The sequence below is a fragment of the Alosa sapidissima genome, chromosome 8 (assembly GCF_018492685.1).
Source record: "Alosa sapidissima isolate fAloSap1 chromosome 8, fAloSap1.pri, whole genome shotgun sequence".
In the NCBI taxonomy this organism is placed as follows: Eukaryota; Metazoa; Chordata; class Actinopteri; order Clupeiformes; family Clupeidae; genus Alosa; species Alosa sapidissima.
The window spans coordinates 11713820-11721055 of record NC_055964.1 but is presented as its reverse complement, the minus strand read 5'-3'; the positions used below and the strand labels follow the sequence as shown (position 1 = coordinate 11721055).

The window sequence follows — 7236 nt, the reverse complement described above, 5'->3', positions numbered from 1 at the left end:
TGCGTTTAGTCTGAAGCTGCCTATTTGGACAGAGGACTGGACGAGACCAACAAGACAAGCACAGCCCTCGGCAGCCAGTGTCAGCAGGAGAAGTAAGCCATGTCTGAACTGACTACTGACACCATTCCACCATTCACGTCTACCTGTGTGATAGACCATCACAAAACAGTCACCACATCAAGAGTGAATTCCCCTCCATCAGTGGCTATTTAAAATAAGCGATTCACGTATACACAATAAAGGCAGGCATGCCATTTAAAGCGAAATGTTGAAAAAACACTGTGACTGTTGTGGTCAGAACAGCAAGGTTTCAACAGGTTTCAAGCAAAGCATCTCTTGTTTTTGCCTGAAGTGCATAGGTCAGTTGGCTGTACAGTATATGTCCACTAATAAACATCCACATTCCTGGCAGGAACACTTTTATGTAAAAGTTAAATCAAAGTTTTAATGGCAGGACTCAGAGTATCTTAAATTGTTTCTCCCTTGTCAATGATATATGAGTGACAGAGTAAATATCTAAAATCACAAATGAGATGGGATGACTTGATTGCAGGTCTTTGTTGTTTATCTGATTACTGTAATTCCACATGCTCTGAATTCCACTATCCTCTCTCCTGACAAAGTTAAACTTCACTCCTTTTGTGCCATCTAGTGTATACTTTAACACACTACAGAATAATAGTTTTGATAGCTGCACTTGCTCCTATGATAACCCTAACTTGTAGATAAAAATGGTTGGTCAGATCATTTAGGCTCAGCTTTATTATTAAATGTTTACAGATAGTAACATCCTTACCAGCAATCACTTTCTTTGCTTTGCTTAAAACCTTCTTTCTTTAGCTTCTTAGCAAATATTGCTCTGTAGAAATTGAACTACTAATTGACAAAGTGAGGCTGTAATTGTAATTTAAATATAATCTAAATATATTTGTTAATTTGTCTGTTTTAACACTTTTGATACAAATATAATGCCTTTTGATGGTTTGGATCAAAGTAAGATGTTGACTTATTAGAGATTGTTATGTGTAAAAGACGACAGTGTCACAGTCTTGCAACAGAACTAGTCGGATAAGGGGGTGGGCAAAAGGAGAACAGTGTTATAGTTAAAATAGTAAGACATGGCATGATCTCAATTAATCCATATAGAGAGGAAGGGTAGGAGGGAGGAAGTGCTTCCAATATTTGCATGACAAATAGAGATGTAATGGAGGCTAGATGCAAGTTAACACAGTTTATCCATGCACCTCTGAAATTTCAGAAATAGAGTTAATCCACCTCTTATTAGAGTTTATCCACCTCTCAAAAGAGTTTATTCACTAATTGCAAGTTGCAACTATTAACATTAAAAAGCCACACGTATCCACATTCACTCATAAACACTCTAGGGATCGTTTAGTACCATTGGTATTGTTTCTTAACATTGGACAATAACCTCCACCATAATCAAACATGTTCTGAATGCCCTTTTAAAAATATGTTACAGCATGGCGCATTCCACCATACCATGATCACAGAATTCATAGTTTACCATTATTTTACCACTACACTTCTGATGACACATGATCACTGATCAAGTGGTCGATCTGTCAAAAATAGAAAAGAAACCAAACATCGTTTGGTAGAAGTAATTACAACATACATTTTGAAGCCAATTGCAGTCTTGTGCCTGTTAGACATCATGGAAGGGCCTAAGCTTATCCAGTGTTTACTCAGCTAGAAATGGAAATCACAATATCTCTGGCTGATTCATGGTGGGCCATACAATTAATTTATGTGTACATTTAGTGACTGTACACCAACAGAGTTTTCTGTGAATATCTTGAGAACCGTATGCCTAGGTGTCAGGGAATGCCGGATTGGACCCAAGTGCAAGACTCCTCCAGGCAGAATTTAGAAAAACACACTTTATTGGATCACAAACTTACTAACGGACAGGACTTCAACAGGGCGAAAAGCATGACAATCCAACAAAGAACAGAGAAACAGGGTGGCATAAATACACAGACTAATTAACAGAAAGACAGAAGACTGGACGAGACCAACAAGACAATAACGGGGAACAGGTGTGAGCAGAAATGGAGGGAAACTGACGAGACAGGAAGTGCAGACCATATAAGGGAAAAGGGGTGGAGACAGTCACAAGACAGCAGACAGGTAAACAGAGCACATGGGGAACAGGCAAAAGCAAACACAGGACAATACACAAAATGGCCACCAGGGTGGCACAAAGTCATCAGTCCAGGCCAGATCCTGACACTAGGATGACCAATTTTTTGTGTATATTTGGCTCCAGGGGCTATGTTAACCCATTCCATATGCACACATGTGCATAAACAGACACACACACACACACACAGTAATCATACGCATGACACAGTAGACATATGTACGCATGCACATGCACACACACAGGCGTATACAGGCATACACACAAGCACATGCACGCACGCACACACACACACACAAACATAAACACGTACACATGCACACAATTCAAGAATTTCTCAGAATTATGAACAGGCAAAATGGGGGTGGGGTTGTATAAAATGTATTTTACCCCAGGTAAAAAAAAAACTATTAAAAGTATACTTTTTGAAAGTGTACTAAGTACCGTTTGTACTTTTTTCGTAAAATCCAAGTGTAATTAAGTGTATTGAATTATGTATTAAGTTCAACTTAATACCAACTTGACTATACTTTGAGTGTAATTAGTGTGCTAAAATGGAACTTTTTTCAAACTTTAAGTGTTCTTAAGTACATTATACAAAAAGAGATTTTATGAGCATTCGAAACACAGTCGCAGTACAATTTTGTAACATCCCAAGTGTATTGGAAATGTACTTAAAAGGCAATACAGTATAATTAATAATAGTGTAGTAGTGTATTTTGAATACACTCTTATCATCCTCATTTCTATTCATTTGGCATGCTTCTGTAATATTTTCAATTAACTTCAAATGTGCTTCCTGACTACAATAAGTGCCTTGAAAGTTTGCAGTTATGTTAATAAAAGTATAGTCTTAAGATACTTTAAGCACTATAAAGGCATACAATTTAAGTATAATATTAGTGTGATTTTTACTATTAGTACTCTCCTACCTATTCTGTTACATGACAAATTACACTTTGATTATGAGAAAAACATTTTATTGACATGAATGAAAACAAAACATAATATTCATCCATAACAAAAGTAAAACATTTTCCTGAAAGTTATGGATCTCTTGAGCATATCTTTTCAAGTTGGATGTGGTAACGCGATAAAACATGCATTTGGGCGTATTATGTTATTTCACATGCATAGATTTTTCGAGTTGCTGTTTGGAGCGCTGGTCAGATTCCTCCTCGCTCGCAGCATTTTCTTCCATGCTTGGGGAGCAGTTTCCTCTGAGTGCGTACGCGCAGAGAGAATTTGTGCACACACATTTAATATCTACGTGTGTGAAATAATATATAATATAATACACCCAAATGCATGTTTCATCGTGCAAGTGCTTTTTGCCACTATTGTGTCGCGATACTCTACAGCCTCATTGGTAGGACCATCAATTCAAAATGCAGATTTCATGAAAAACAAAAGTTGTTTACCCTCCTAGGTGAGAGAATTTGCCCTCTAAGCTTGAAATTGTTTACTGGACACCCAGCCTACAAGCCAACAACTTAACAGTCTAACATGGCTAAATTTGTAATGCATGATCATTTATTGCTTATTTGTTTGCAAAGTCTTCTGGCCCAGAAAGAAAACCATGGTGGTTACGGATCATGGCTGAGGAGGAAAGGTACAGCTGGTAGAGTTGTGCAGTGAGTGAACTTCTCTCCCAACACTGAGATGTGGTGGCAAAGGCTGTGGTAGCTAGCTTCCTTACTAGCAAACCATCTTCCAGTCCAAGATGCATAAAGTTTTCGGTGGCAACCCGGGGCTGGACAGCAGTCAAATGCATTGACCTTGGTATTAGAGAATTTGTCTCTGTTGTCTGTGAACAGAAAGAAGATGGACAACATTTTACAAGATAAACAATATTTTACACAGAAATCCATTGGCAATGATGAGATTAATACAGATTATCTGTACCTATTTGCCATTTACTTTTTATGGGTCAAATTGGTATTGACACCATCTGTTTGCCATCCTGGTATGGGTAGACCTGGCCAGGTAGTCTTTTCTTAAAGCGTTGTGCACCTTGGCACCGATATGAGTGCAACCACCCTGTTTTCTGCATTTGATTACCTTAGATTCCTTTGTTTCCAAAACAACTGTATTATCGTTTTCGGGTCAAATGGCATTTTAAATGGGAGTCGTAGGGGCACTAGCCTATTATTTTGATGCATGAATCAAAATCATCATGTATCAAAATAGTTCTGCCCCTACGATTCCCATTCAAAATGGCATTTGACCCAGAAACGACAATACAGTCAAGCTTAATGGTGGCGCTTCTGACTTAATTATGCTTTCAAACGAAAGTTTGACTCAGGTACATTCACAAAAAGACCCTAGGTTGCATTTTGGCTTGAGTTATGCGACAAGGTCCTGGATGAAGAATATTTACCTTTACTGCTGATTATTTGAGGCGTTCAGACATCTCGGTTTCAAAACTGTCCAGGAACACCTGTAAAAACATAGTTAGGCTACAGATTAAAACTAGGTAAATTACAAACACTACTATGAAATGAACTTGAATGCTCTGTCAAACACAAATAATTAAAAAAAATCTAAATCTATCGCATAAACCAAGGCATAATATCAATCATGTAGCCTAAGCTTCATAGCACTAACTTAGTAGAACACCAGGTTTAATTCCCCCTCTAATATCAATGGTGGAAAAAAATGTTCTACTTCATAAAATGCATGTAATTTCTCCTGTAGACTCATTTTAAAAGATGTCTCCACGATTAAAGGAAAAAAACAGCTACAATGTCATTAGCATGCCTAATGAGTGTGAAGTGTGACTAGCCTAGCACCATCCTCCTTTCTGTGAGTTAACTTAGCCTACACTATAATATTAAAGAACATTGGTGAACTTTAGGCAAACGTTGCTTAATAAAGAACACACTTTCTTCCATCATAGTTTGTCTAACGTTTGTGCTAGCCAACGCTTGTCAATAATAATGTAACGTTAGTTTTCTTCTTGATAGGGATCTGGTCGACGTTTATGACGTTAACATTAGCTAAATTAGCTAACGTGATCTGGCATTGCTAGCTTGTACTAGCAAGGATAAAAACAAACTATTGAAAGATTGCTAAGCCATCAATTTAACTTCTCCAAAGACTACCGAAGGTCATAAAGAGTAAGCTACATCAGAATCATTTAACAATATGCTTTGGGACTCACCTGATAACGAATAACTTGGCACTTTAGATCCAACTGGCTTCAGCCCTTGTTATCTCATATGACGAGTCCTTCTGTAGGACAAACGTCTCTGGCATGACTAGAATTTATGGTATCTTTAATTTGGACAAACCTGTAACAATACGGACCGTAAACGTATGCATTTTCTGGTCTCTACAGTCCATCTGTCTTGCAAATAAAGTTACAAGCATAGACTGTATAAAATTACGTTAATGTTTGCTCACACCACGTTTTGCTCGAAAGCTGCACAGATCCGCCCACTCCATTTCAAATTCAAACAACCATGTTATTGGTCAACTGGACTGCCTATGGACCCTTTCAAGAGAGTTCCATTATCAGCATCATAGTTGGCCCCACAAGGCTTCCTTTTTAACATTCCATATGTTATCTTAATGCAGAGGAAGTAGATTGGGGCCCAAATAGAACGTCCAAGCATTGTTTTTGTTTTTATTGTTGAAAGGGTCTATACATTTAACTGTGTTGCCTATAAATTTAACAAAATGCCACATTCATCCCCTCACAACCTCTACTACATCACAAACGTATAGGCTACTACCTTGCTAAGACACAAAATCAACAAAAGAAAAAATATTATTTGATGACCAAAACTGATAGATCAGTGTGTCTAGGCTAGGTTATTAGCCTAGAAATCTAGACACACCCTAGCGGCGGCAAATTAATTTTCAAATTAATTTTCAGCCTGTACGTCTAGTATGGAACCATAGGAATTTCTATTGGCTTAACACAGTGGATGTTCTCCAATCACAGCGCTCTATTTCGTTAGAGAGTCTTAAGGCGGGCTTAACAGGATAACGACATCCTGCGACGGTGAACAACAAGGAAGGTGGCTATGGCGAACGAAGAGCGGTTGTTTGAATCGGCGTTGGCGTCAACTTTGGAGGAGTTGGACTTGTGCTTTTCTTTGAAAGTAGAGCAACACAATGCACTTAAGTCATTCCTTTCGAAGAAGGATGTATTTGCCGTTTTGCCGACCGGATACGGATATGGTCGTAGCGCTGGCCTATTGCATGCCTAGGCAGTTTGAAAGACAATTCTCTGCCCGCCCCTTGGATTAAGCAGGTGAATGATTCGATTCCAGACTATACATTTCAATGATATAGGATGGCCCGCCAGGCTACTAGGTTATTGCACATTGCCATCCATGCGGCTGACATATCAGGCCTAAAAGCTACACACATTAGTATTTTATTAAAGGTGAGATGACTATGAAACTATACAAACAATGTATTAGGCCTACCAAAAAAATAAACTTTCCATAAGTACACTATATTACAACTCTAAGTATTAGCAATTTAATACACTTAAACTAAATAAACTTCTTTACCATTTAAAATACACTAACAACAAAGTACACTTTTAAGAAGTACATTACAAAAACCCTTTGAATATTGCACAATAAGTATATTTAATTTTAATACACTGAAGTTGAACTTAATACTATGACTATGAAACTATACAAACAATGTATTAGGCCTACCAAAACAAATATACTTTCCATAAGTACACTATATTACAACTCTAAGTATTAGCAATTTAATACACTAAAACTAAATAAACTTCTTTACTATTTAAAATACACTAACAAAGTACACTTTTAAAAAGTACATTACAAAAACACTTATTGCACAATAAGTATATTTAATTTTAGTACACTGAAGTTGAACTTAATAACATCTACTTTGAAGTATACTTTCTAAAAGTACACATTAAACATACTTTACATAAAGTACAAAAAGCGTAAGCATACTTGCTTTATACTTCATGTACTTTAATCATATTTCTAACACACTAAAGTATACTACTTTTTTACCTGGGACATGTCAAATCTATGAACTAATCATGTTTTTGTACTTGTTGTAGCAGATAC

At 37.1% G+C, this 7236-nt stretch overlaps 1 long non-coding RNA gene across 2 annotated transcripts; it reads right to left on the bottom strand.

Moving 5' to 3' along the window:
• Positions 1-3686: 3686 nt before the first annotated feature.
• LOC121716086 lies at positions 3687-5651 on the bottom strand. Of its 2 annotated transcripts, XR_006033759.1 has the most exons (3): positions 5331-5651; positions 4548-4607; positions 3687-3974 (listed from the first exon to the last, which is right to left on the bottom strand). It is a non-coding gene; the product is annotated as an uncharacterized LOC121716086 (long non-coding RNA). The 2 variants fall into 2 exon arrangements; XR_006033758.1 differs by having other exon boundaries at positions 4548-5651.
• Positions 5652-7236: the final 1585 nt, after the last annotated feature.